The sequence below is a fragment of the Hemiscyllium ocellatum genome, chromosome 26, assembly GCF_020745735.1.
Source record: "Hemiscyllium ocellatum isolate sHemOce1 chromosome 26, sHemOce1.pat.X.cur, whole genome shotgun sequence".
NCBI lineage: Eukaryota > Metazoa > Chordata > Chondrichthyes > Orectolobiformes > Hemiscylliidae > Hemiscyllium > Hemiscyllium ocellatum.
In genome coordinates, this window is record NC_083426.1 from 6,880,274 (window position 1) to 6,893,624 (window position 13,351).

General features: G+C 38.7%; 1 protein-coding gene across 3 annotated transcripts in view; it reads left to right on the forward strand.

Annotated features, from left to right (window-relative positions):
* Positions 1–369: 369 nt before the first annotated feature.
* Positions 370–13,351, forward strand: part of cttnbp2nlb (CTTNBP2 N-terminal like b) — a 94,659-nt gene continuing 81,677 nt past the window's right edge. The window contains exons 1-2 of one of the 3 annotated variants that reach the window (XM_060845301.1): positions 370–588; positions 6,273–6,364. The gene's annotated coding sequence lies outside the window, so the exon portion shown is untranslated. Of the gene's footprint in view, positions 589–1,718; positions 1,737–6,272; positions 6,365–13,351 lie in introns of those variants that run through there. The other 2 variants (XM_060845300.1, XM_060845304.1) reach the window with 2 other exon arrangements.

Sequence of the window (13,351 nt, forward strand, 5' to 3'; positions counted from 1 at the left end):
GACGTTAACCCGGCCCAACTACGCATGCGTACTGTTTGAGCGTCAATGGAGACGGGTCTTATTGCTGTGTGCATGCGTCGCTATTGATTGACGTTGAGTAGGAGCGAATGAGACACGTCTAGTGGGCGCGAGGACACACCTTCGCGCATATGTAGAATTTGATTAACGGCGGGCTGCGCGCGAGGGCGGAAAGGGGCGGGACAAGGGCGGCCACCGCCCACAGCCCACAGTGCATGCGTAGAGATTGCCTGACGGGGAAGGGGAACAACTGCTGGGCGGAGATCACGATCTCTCCGCCTCCTTTCGGGACGAGATACGGATCGAACACTTGTACGCATGCGTTGAGCCTCGGGTGCCAAGAAGGGTGGGCGGGTGCGGGGCGTGGTTTAGCCTCAACCCGCCCCCTAGGTCTGATTCGATTGGTTGCGTGGGCAGCAATCCGCGCTCGCTATTGGGCGAAATGGCTGTCAGGCAACCTAGATGACTTGCCGGGCTGAAAGAGGCGGGCGAAAAAAAGTGAGAAAGAAAAAAAATCAGAGATTTTCCACCAGCTTCGAGAGGAGAGGAAAGGGAAAAAGGGCATTAAATGTAAGTTTTTTTTAAAAAAACAATCTTTTCTCCTATACTTCTCTTCATGATTATGGTGAATATTTGTTGATATTGATTTGAGATTTATTTTCTCACACGATTTTTTTTCTTTCTTTCCCCTCAATTTTATTCTAATTTCTTCCACGGTTCTTTTTTTTAATTCCTTTTTCTCTCTCCCCAAGTCAGTTCGGGGTTTCTTTTGATGCGGAACAACAAAGCAGGGATGGATTTGCCTCAGAGAGTCTGTAAAAGGTTAATATTATGTAGCTTTTCAATCTGCACTTTATAATTCCTTCTGCTTCGATTAGAAAAAGATTCAAAATTTTAATTATTTCTGTGCTGGGGACAAAAAAGGTTAAAATGCCTTGACGACTAAGTGTTTCTTTTAATCAAGCAAAGAAATCATAATATCAGTTCAAATCTGTTCCTGAGAATCTGTTATTTTATCTTTATTTAATTTTTGAGTTTGGTACAGTTGCACCAGGAGGGAATCAGCACTGATTTTTCTTTCCACTATTTTAAGGAGCCAAAGACACCAAAACTACAGCTGGAGTTGTAAAGCTTCAGTCCAGCAGTTATTGAGTAAGTCCATTTCTTGATCTACAAGAAATGAAGCAGAGCCTAACAACAAAGTCAATCCCTAAAAGGTTTGTTTGAACTGAGGTAGGGAAGTTCACTCCCCATCCTCCATTGTTGAGGGGAATGAGCTAACTGGGTATTTATTTCACTGCCATTTCCGGGACCTGGCTGTGGACAAATTAACTATTCTTTTTACCACTGCCTAAACAATGAGACAGAGACTTGAGGCTATAATTCAAGCTGAAGCTTGCAGTACTTGCACTTTCAGAAGTGCTGCCTTTCAGACAAGGTGTTGAATCAGTGCCCCATCGTCTTACGTAGATATTGAAAACCCGGTGTGTGCTGTTTGAAAGTAGTGTTGAGGGGTTCCACACGATATCCTGGATTAATACTTACCCCTCAGTCAATCTGCTGAGCAACGTCAGGTTTAGCAATTCTTACATTGTTGTTTGTGGGAGCTTTCTGTGTGCAAAATGGCTGTGTTTCCTGCATTGCAGCTATACTTCAAAAGTATTCAATTGACTGTAGTTTGCATTTGAGAAGTCCTGAGATCATGGTGTTTTATAAAGGTAAGTTTTTTTTAATGGTCTTATACTCAAAAGATACTTAATTGGATGGGAGGTACTTCTGTATCAAGTATGAAAAATGGTTTATAAATGAGTTCTTTTGATTTGAGTTTCTTCTATATTTACCATAGTTTTAGAGTTCCCATTTTTGTTTTAATAAAACAGAAATAATATCAAATAAGTTTAAAAGCAGTTCCATTTTGCAGATATGTCACTGTTTGGGGGCAAACTTTCTACTTTTAATGCAAGTAACAAGTGAAATGACAAGGTTTGTGCTGTATTACATATTTTAGAGGATAATTACAGAAAAATGCATATCTTTCATTCAGAGTAAATTTCAATTTTTTAATAATTTGGTAACTATTTGTAATTGTATTTGAATATTAGTTAATAATACACTGACTCTTCTGTTCGTATTTTCTAATGGTCTTGTCTAAGGTCTGTTCTCCATGTAATTACTCACATGTACTTATTATTGAGTTATCACAAGTTGTGCTTTGCTGTCATAGTATAAACAGTTGACTATGTCACGCTACTATGATAACAAGCCTATGAATATACATTTAAAGTATGATCAATTGTTGAAAGACTAGCCATCTGTGGTAACTTCTGAAGTCAAGAAGCTATGATTTACATTTTTTTATTCAATGCACTTTAAGCTTTTTGTGGTAATAACTCTCTTTAATCGGTGGGTGCTAATTGTATATGATGAATTCTGCTCACAAAAAGAGGCAACTAAACCTAACAGTGAGAGATTTGAATTAACCCATACAGTCAGTCATTCTCTGATAATTGCCTCTGTGTTGGTAACTCTTTCTCTCTTCACGTTTCAACTGTCCAGTAGCTAGTTCCAAAACCTCTTTCAGGTAATATGCTTAATATATTTTCTCTCCTCAAAGTCACAAATAACATCCTGGTGACTGTGGCAAAGGTAAATAACTCCCTCATCTCGGCATGGAGGAGTGAGACAGATAGATGGAATCTATGTCTCACTCCTCCACACCCCTTTCCCTTCCCTCATCCCACACCTTTCCTATTTATGAAGCTATCCGGATGCCTTTTAAATATTATAATGATACCAGCCTCTGCCACTTACTCCATACATGCACCATCCTCTGCAAGGAAAAGTTGTTCCTCCGCTCCCTTTTTAAATATTTCCCCTCTCGCCTTAAAGCCCTCTAATATTAGACTCCCCTACCCTGGGAAAAAGACCCTATCCGTGCCCCTCCATGATTTTATAAATTTATGTAAAATAGCCCCAGCCTCTTCAGCCACTCCCTGTAGCTCAAACTCTCCAACCCTGGCAACGTCCTTGTAAATCTTTTCTGAACCCTTCCAAGTTTCACAACATCCTTGCTATTCGCAAGAAGGCCAGAATTGAATGCAGTATTCCAAAAGTGGTCTAACCAATGTCTTGTACAGCCTCAACTCTCAACTCCTATACTCGATGCAAGCATACCAAATGCTCCCTTCATTATCCTGTCTACCTGCGACTCTACTTTCAAGGAATTATGAACCTGACCTCCAAGGTTTCGTTGTTCAGCAACACTTCCCAGGACCGAGCCATTAACTGTTTAAGTCCTGCCCTGATTTGCCTTTTTTCTTGTTTTCAGTAAAAAAAAATGATTGCAACTTTCTGCTTTGTAGCCTAGTGTTATGTGACAGACTTGTTTTTAACGCACTTTTAGAATGTCCACTTTATTATCTATTGAAAATTTTGGTACTTCATTTTCTGTTATTGGCAAATATAATGCCAATATGTTATTGTTCTGTGCAATCTCACAACTGCTTTGTTTACATAATGTTGGAAAACTTCCATTCTAGAATCTCCCTTTTAGAACTTGTAAAGCGTTTGGGCACTACTGTTTAAAAATCTTTACGTTGAAGGGAGGTGTAGTTAAACTGAGCAAAAACAATTGTCTTCCTCTTGGATCACTCTAGACTAAGGGATTTGTTGGGAATAATGAATACCAGGTTTTGGCTATATAGTGGAGTTATTGGCCCTGAATTAGTTGGGAAAACAATCATAGGTTCATGGCAAATAATATGTAAAACTGCTGGATATTTTCCCTGGTTGGGAGTCTAGACCCAGATTAAACAGTCTCAGTATGCAGGGCAAATCATTTAGGACAGAGATGAGGAAATCTCTCATCACTGAAACGATAGTGACCCTATGGAATTCCCTGTCACAGAAGGATGTGGAGGTCAAGTGTCTGAGTACATTCAAGAAAGCAATCAATTTGTTTAGATACTATAGGTATCATGGGTTATGGGGAGAAATGAGACTATGGCATAGAGATGAAGTATCAACCATGATCAATGAATAATGGACCAGGCTTCTATAAAAATGACGAAGAGGGTAAATGCCATAAGTGGCAAATTGCCATAAGGTTCTGGGTGATTCTTGCCATTTTACCATTAGCCCTGTGAAAATGAAAACGCATGTTCATTCTCCCTCCAAGTGTCAAATAATTGCCGAATTAGCTTTATAAACAGAATTGCTATTTCTTGACTCAATGATTCTATAAATGGGATGATTTTGGAGGACCAGAAAGTGAACAGTTGAAACTGTGGTGTTTTACTGCAGCTAATAAAATATTCTGAGAGACTTAAAAGTATGGATTTTTAAAAACTTTTCTATTATGTCTATCTGTTGCCCGCCTCATGCTTCTATCCATTCTGGCTCAGTATTTCTCTGTAATTACTGCATTCTAGTTTTTCATTTGTTTTTCTTTACTGTCCTTAAGTTTAATTAGTTCAGGAGCTAGACTTTTGCTTCAATGTACACCAAAATCCTAGATGCCCTGTTGACTTTGTTAAACCATCATCCGTTTGTAACACCATTTCAGCTGAATAGTGAAGAATATCATTCAGCTGTCATGCACACTGTAGGGTGTCCCATTTCAACAACATATCTGACTGATTTCTGAAACTATGTACTAAAAGATAAAATGATGACTGACCTGATGTGAATCCTCTTGTGCACATTCTATTTGCATAATTGCCTCACAAATAACCTATCAACATGCAAATCTGGGTGTGTGTGTGTGTGTGTGTGTGTGTCAGTAATTCATCAAATCTATGGCTTTGATTTTGCTTATCAAGGTATCTGATACAAATTAAAGTGACCATTCTTATGTGTCCAAACAAGCCTTTAGTAAATTTTCATGTGTTTACTTGAGTTGGAACCATGCTTTTTCTTGGCAGTGGCTGTTTCTAGCCATAATTTATAACTTAATTTCCTGATGTAAGGGTTTTCAAGATTAATATTAAAATCTGTGGGAAGGAATTTCCACTGAAGAAATTTTTAGGCACTCCCATTAGTCTGAATAAAATTGATGTTAAAACTATATTTAAGCTTAAGGTTCTCTCACAGATTGTGAAATCTCTGGAACTCAACTCTTTGGCGTTGTGCAACTCAAAAATCTATCTCTTTAAATAGTGTGGTATTAACTTTTCTGGATGAACGTTTGTGATGAGCAACACACAATTTCTTTATCCATTACTGCATGATGCAAAGTCTTAGCATCTAGAAATGTCAGGTTTGGATATTTTCCAGTGTTGGATTTCCTCATTTCCATCCCTGTGCCAAAAATACCTTTCAATGTGAACAATGCTGTTTTCTAAAAGTCTTTCTTCATTAAATCTCAAAATTAGCTAGTGAAGAAATTTATAAGTATATCTGAAGTCCATGGCTAAATGCCTTCAAAGTGAATTATCACAGTGTAATAACTCAGATTATTTTGTTAACATTAATTTGATTAAGTTATTTAATAGTTAATATATAGTATAGATTTTAATTGTATTTTAAAAACAGTACAAGTCTAAAATGTGGTATGCTATGCCAAATACTGATGTGAAAAATTTTGTTATAATTCAAATCTTATGCTGAAAGATTTTTTATTTTAAGTAAATGTCGTAATATTAGGCTATTAAGATCTTTATTGAACATACTTAATTAACTTGTCACTTCCATGAAGATTTACTCCAAGCAGAAGAAATTTAAATCTGGAAATTGATAAACTCCACATTTACAAAGACCAGACAAAGGACCGTCTGTTCAGCAGGGAACAGCTGCATCAGGGTCACAAAAGATCAAATGTGGCAGGAAGGTAGAGCAAGGAACAATGATCGAGAATGAAGAGATTAAGCATGTTGTTCCCAAACTGCTTCAGCTTACTAGAGCTGGAGGGTAACTTGCGTATTTCCAAGTTAATTAGTTGCATTTTCCACTTTTTTTTTTAAATGTGCAGTATTAGTATTTCTTAACTAGCCCACATAGTCAACATTATTTGGAGTAATTGGGCAATAAACACCTTTTTAAGGGATTCATTCCTTGGTCCAGTGAATATTTTGTGTGGAAACGATTACCATCACTACAGTTCAAAACTGTCTTTATAACTAAGACATGAAATCTACTTTCTATTATAAGAATGATGTTAAATGTCAAAGGCCAGAGTCAGTGTTGTCCCCTGAATAAATGGGAACAGCTTGTTTCTCCTGTATCTGGGAGTTTATTCAACTATTAAATTTCCACAGTTATATACTGGAGCTTGGCAGTACCTTCAGTGACGGTTACCTGATGGACTATTTGAAACAGCGGACAGTATAACAGATGTTGTTCTCCAGAGGTGAGAGCATTTTCAAGTTTCTGTGTGCGAAGATGCAAAAGGAATTGTTCATCTATACCATACTGTTAATTTATATTCCTACAAATAAAATATTTCACAATTTTCTAATTTTTTTAAGGAGTTCTGTCACTTTAGTTTGGTTTGCTACTGTGCAACTAAATGTTGGCCTTGTTTTTAATTATCATCTGCTCTTCTTGCTTCTCATTGCAACAGAATAATCTCTCTTTATATTTATTTTACTGTCTACGTTGAAGACTGCAATAGCAGCTAGATTACCATGGCCAATGTTAGAAACAGAAATAGGCCATTTAGCCCAAGTCTGCTCTGCCATTTGATTGGATCATGGCTAATCTGATAACCCTCAACATCACTTACCTCCTTATTGATTACAAATTAATCTTCGCCTTGAGTGTAATTAAAGGCCTTGTCTTGACAGCCTTCTGTGGTTGAGATTCCACAGATCGACTGCATTCAATAGAAGAAATTCCTCTTCCTCAGTCTTAATGCAACCAAGCGGTTGTATATTTATGTCCTCTGGGTCTAGAGTCTTCCACAAGGTGAGTCGATCTCTCACATCAACCCTATCAAGTAGCCTAAGAATTTTGAATATTTCAAATAAGTCAGCTCTCATTCTTCTAAATTCCAATGTGTACACACCCAACCTGCTCAACCTCTCCTCATAAGACAGACACTTCATACCGGTATCAGTCTAATGAACCTTTTCTGGACTGCCTTCAATACCACTATGTATTTCTTTAGCTAAGGGGTCCAAAACTCTCTTCAGCATTCCAGCTGTGATCTGACTAGTTTTAGAAAGACCTCTCTATTTTCAAGACACTGGAGAATAAAAATAAAGGCCAACATTCCATTTGCTGCCCTATTACCGACTGAACTTGGATGCTAGCTTTTTCGATTCATGGATGATGACTCCCATACCCTTCAATTCTGTAACTTTTTCTATTTAAATAATACTCGGCTCCTCTGTTCTTCCTTCCAATTGCATAATCTCACATTTTCTCTCTCAATGTTCCATCTGTCAAGTTTTTGCCCATTCGCTTAACCTGTCTATATCCCACCACTGACTGACTGTCATCCTTACCACTTGTCTTCCTGGCTACTTTTCAGTCATCTGCAAAATTTGGCTTCGGTACATTTACTCATGACTTGGTTGAAGAAAGTATAATTGTAAATAATTTTAGCACCAGAATTGATCTCTGTGGCCTTACCTGCTACTCTCCATCACACTCTTTATGCTGTTTTTGAATTAACTAATCCATTCTAGACTCCATTCCTCCATTTTGAATATATCACTGTATACCATGTTTTGACCCCAATTTGCTTATCGGACCAACAGATCCACCTCACATGTCATATCATGTGCCCTTCACTCCTCCCTAGAGCATCTTGACACCAAGCACAGCTATGTAAGAATCCTACTCATTGACTGCAGTTCAGCCTTCAACATGATTATCCCCTCGAGACTGATTAAACTTAGTAATCTCTGACTAAGCCCCACTCTCTGCAACTGGATCCTCCGTTTCCTGACCAACAGGGCTCCATCAGTGAAGATTGGGGACAATTTTTCATCCTCACGAACACTCAACACTGGAGCCCCCCAAGGGTGCATATTCTGCCTACTGTACTCACCGTATACCCATTACTGCTTCACCAAATACCAGACTAATGCCACTTACAAGTTCACTGATGACATCACCATGGTTGGTCAAATCTCAGATAGCGACCAAACAGACTACAGACAGGAGATGGGAAAACCTGGAAAAATGGTGCTCTGAGAACAACCTAGCTCTCAACGCCGGCAAAAACAAGGAACTCATTATTGACTTTTGGCAGGATGTTACTCATGCCCCCTTACACATTGACAACACAGAGATGAAATGAGTGGAGAGTGTCAAGCTCCTGGTTGTGGTCACCCACAACATGCTTTCTTGGGCTCTTCACGTGGACTCACTAGTTACAAAGGCCAAACAATGTCCCTTTTTTTTCCCTCAGGCAGCTGAGGAAATTTGGCATGGCGGTGGATACCCTTGCCAATTTTTATAGAAGCACCATTAAGAGCATTCTGTCTGGACGTATCACTGCCTGGTATGGGAACTGTACCATTCAAGGTAGGAGGCGGTCATAGAGTGGTGAACTCGGCCCGGACAATCACGAAGGCCAACCTCCCATCTATAGAATCCATCTACCAGGCCTGCCACAGAATAGGCTGTCAGCATTCTCAAAGATCCATCCCACCCTGGCAATGGTTTTCTACAACCTTTGCCATTGGGAAGAAGGTACAGAAGCCCAAACACATGCACTAGCTGGTTTCGTAGCGGTTTCTACCCTACTGTTAGAATACTGAATGAATTCTCAAATTTTAACATTTGCCTGTACCTGTGTTTTTGTTTTTGCCACTGTTTACCTATTATTTACTTATCTATGCTACTTATTTTTATGATCTGCCTGTATTGCTTACAAGACAAAGCTTTTCACTGTGCCTCTGTACACGTGACAATAAATTCAATTCAGTTTTGTGGTCCACTTTCTATCTGTTTTGGTATGGTGTTTATATCTCCTCATACAGTTTCTTATTCTGTGGCCAAATTGTCGTTTTGTTTTGTTCCAAAGCTTCACCCATCTCCCACTGATCATGTGCATATTAAGCTTTAGCAAGAAGATTCACAAACACAAAATTGCCCTGAGTTAACAAATGCCTGACTTTATTTCTTTGAGTTATTTCTGCACTTTAACAAACATTTGCCAATATCAAATTATGGGTGAGCTAAGACTACATGACCTTACCAGCACCCTGAGTGTACCTAAACCCCTTGCACTACAGAGTTTTGAGAAGGTAGCACACCATTGCCTTTTCAGGTGCACTTAAACTTCTGCTTTTGCCAGCAACTCCCAATCCTGCAAAATATTAAAAAAGACTTTCTGCTCCAATCTCATGTAATCTTTAGGCCTTCATAAGTGTAACTTTACATCTTTTTCATAATTTCAGAATAATATAGTTCTGTGGCCCAAATCACTTCCTCCACAAAGCTTATCACCCCATTGGTTTCCATGTCATGGTTAACCAATTATCTGTATCATTTAGAAGCCCTTCCATCACTTTGCTGAACACTGGGAATTTTAGATTAGATTACTTATAGTGTGGAAACAGGCCCTTCGGCCCAACAAGTCCACACCGGCCCGCCGAAGCGCAACCCACCCATACCCCTACATTTACACCTTACCTAACACTACGGGCAATTTAGCATGGCCAATTCACCTGAACCGCACATCTTTGGACTGTGGGAGGAAACTGGAGCACCCGGAGGAAACCCACACAAACACGGGGAGAACGTGCAAACTCCACACAGTCAGTCGCCTGAGTCGGGAATTGAACCCGGGTCTCAGGCGCTGTGAGGCAGCAGTGCTAACCACTGTGCCATCGTGGTTCTTGCAACTGTACCTCCAAACCTCTCAAAACAGGTTTAGTCTGACTCTCACATCCCCCTATCTCTTTCTCACCCACCCCCGCACTAATGTTTTAATACCTTCTTGAGATTCTCTATCAAACTGTAACCTGTCTCCTGGCTTCAAAAGTTGCCATCTCTCTCTTTGTAGTGCCAATTGCAATTGTTCGTTCTCTGCAATTTTTTTTGCTTAGTGATCACATCTCTTTTTGAATTGTTCTGATGTGTTCACATATGTAAATGCAAACTGTTGTCTTCCCAGCTCTAAAGAAGGCTATTCAGGTAGTTGTATTTTTCTCATTCTGAAGGTAATGGCAAAGCTATGTGTTTTCCTCTGTTTTTAATATTTAGCATTAAAAATGCAGTGATCTGTGTCTTAACTCCTCCACACCTAAATAGTCCTGGTTCCTTCCTATGTCCGTGCAAAACATTTTTCTGAATATTAAGACCAAGTGTGGCAGGTATTTCAGTTCCCTTCTGAATCGTCTCTCAGTAGGTTGTGACAATTCTCTTTTTATCATGCAGTCATCATACTTCAACTAAAGATGTAATGAACTAGATCAAAATGAAACAGCCAATTACAAGGTTTATTGAGTGAAAGAAAGGACTTTTATTACCTACTAACCCCGAGGGGAACATTTTAAAATGGCACCAAACAGATGCACACCGTCTGAGGCCGTGGCTGTTAATTGTTGACTGGTATCCTCAGTCATGGTGAACTTTGTAGTTATCATTCAGCTGTAGATGAATGGGTGTTTGTCCAATTTCATTTCTGAGTGCTATATTCTGAGCTAATGAAAGAACCATGAGAGGGAGAGGCATTCAGTGAATTCATTTTTCCTTCTCGCTATTCTGCCAAGCTGCTACTGAAATCTGGTTCATTTATATATTCTAAAGGCTCCATTTGTCTTTCTAAGTCAGCTAACTGATAAGTGAGCCTTTCAACTCCCAACATACAAAGATGAATTAAAATGCGATATAAGTTTCCTTTTTCTCTGGGACCTGACAAACCAACCCACTGCCACTGCAACTGCTATCTCCTATCCACCCCAACCTACCCTATGCATTCCCGCATTTGCCTGGCTTCCATCTCATCTTGCATCCTACCCACCTGGAACCTTAATCTCACACTTGCCTCGTGTACTAACCCTTTCACAGAAGCAGTCAAAGTGGCTGACTACCATACTGGATGTTTTAAGTAGCAGAATATGGCAGCAAAAGTAACATAGTTTGCCTTCCCCTGACCACCTTGTATAATATTGGACTCACCAAATTTGAAGTACTGTCCACATTTTTGAGGGAGTCCTCATTGAAATTTTCTATCAAAAAAAGGTGCTCATTCCTAATGTAAAGAAGTAGGAGCGGAATGGTAATCTTGTGATTGATGCTTTTTGGAAAATCCAGATCAATGTCTTTAGATGAAATGGTAATCTTAATGTAGATAGTTTTCTTTATTTCACACTGGACTTGTCTCAATCTTTAGTGATATGATCACAGCATTTTTAGTCCATACTTGTCCTTTTTTTTTTACAAGCATTTTAATTCATGATTTCACATGTTCAAATCAGGTGAATGTTGAAAATTCGATCGTGTACATCTTACCACCATCATTAACAGTTTTAATTTGACTCCTCATCATTCTCTCTCTCTCCAATTAGTCAAGGAAAGACATTGAAATTTTCATTGCATCTATTAAAACTATTGTGTTCTAAAAAATATTAATGAAGTTCATTGTGTTCTAATTCATGGCATCATCATAATAAGTGATTATTTTATTTTCTGTTTTTTAATGGCATTTTTTATAATGGGATTCCAAACTACACACACCACTCTGATCTAGCCATGCTCAATGAAACAAAATATTATCTCTGTAAGGCTTGAAGTGCCAATGTTCTCACTTTAAAGGATTATGTTTTTAAAACTAGTCTCCCAATGAAGATTTTTCTCCTGAGGGTTATTAGTATACAACATTATTTTTCACAGAGAGCAATGGAGGTAGGGACAATGAATTTTTTTTAAAGACCATGTTAGATTTGACAAGAGGTAGACTGGAAAGTAGAATTGTGACCACAATCATAATGAAGTTACAGAGCAGGTTTGAAGGCTGAATGGCCTATTCCTAATTCATATGTTCATTTGTATGCATATGCTGAGAGTCCTAAATCTCTGATTATCTACATCTTTTGGTTTCCTTTTTGTGTGTAAAGCTATTCATAAATATTTTCTCCAAAAATATTTTGCCTCTCGTATCTATCAAATTGTAGCTGACACCAACTGCCTATTCCACTAATCCTCACCATAAATCATTTTCAGTTTTCTCACTTTGCACAACCTGCTGTTTGAGATTTCACCAAATTTTGACTTTGAATTCCATATCCAGGTTCAAGTAATTGGACAAAAGAAAGTACTGATCGCTAGGGTATCCAATTTACAATTCGTCAATTTCAGTAACACTCATTTCCCTAAATCTATTTTCTGTCAATCACACCACTTCCTGTCTGTGCTGAAACATTTCCTCCTGCATTCTTAAATTTTTGTAAGGAGCCTCTTTAAAAATAGTAAATTTCCTTTTGAAAATCCAAAAATCTTTATTGCTGTATTCCCTTTGCTGAATAAGTTACTTTAGAAATTCCTGTGATATTTGTCATATATAATTTACCCATAACAAACCATGCTGATTTGCTTTTTAAGTGTACCCTATTTCATTTTGAGTTCTAAGAGTTTGAGCATTGACATTAGGTTAACTGACATACCCATACCGTGTTGGTTCCGTTTTAATCACCAACAGAAACTTGGAGGGATCAGGGTCCTAGTTAAAATGAAGGGGGAAATGTAGCCCTTCCATTTCTGAATGCTGCAGCTTTACACTGCAAATGATGAGGATATCAATCCAAAGCTGGCAGACTGTCTTTAAATATGTAGATCGGGCCCTAATGATCTCATCAGACTGACTGCTAATTGCAGTATACTCGTCCTCCTACCTTTGTCCCATTTTGTCTGCTGCCTCACCACTAGGTACATTGCCTATGCTGCTAAGTAACTAGTCCAAAAGAGTGAGTATGGCATGGGGTAACTTACCTGCTGATTCTATTGATTTTTTTGCCCCCCCCCCCCCCCCCCCCCCCGACCTTGCTAAATGTGTTTAGCAATTTTTGAGTCGGAAGATAACATGCAAACATTGGCATTGGTACACATGCAGCTTCAATAGCATTCTGTTGTGTCCTGACTGCTTTGTAACACTAAAAAATACATTTAAATTCTAATTAGCTGTAAATATTACAACAATAAGGTAATTTGCAAGCAGAAGAAATGCTAAATAAAAATATGGCAGGTGGAGGAACTACAAATTTGAACCTTAAATGGAGAGGTGTGGAGGAATCTGAGAGCTTGGTGCCTAGTCAACTGGAAACATGACCACGTGATGGAGCAATTAAAATTGGGTGCATAGAAGTGACCAGAATTAGAGGAGCGTAGATAGCTTGGAGGACATTTACGTTTAAAAGTAGTTGTCCAGCTTTTCATGCTC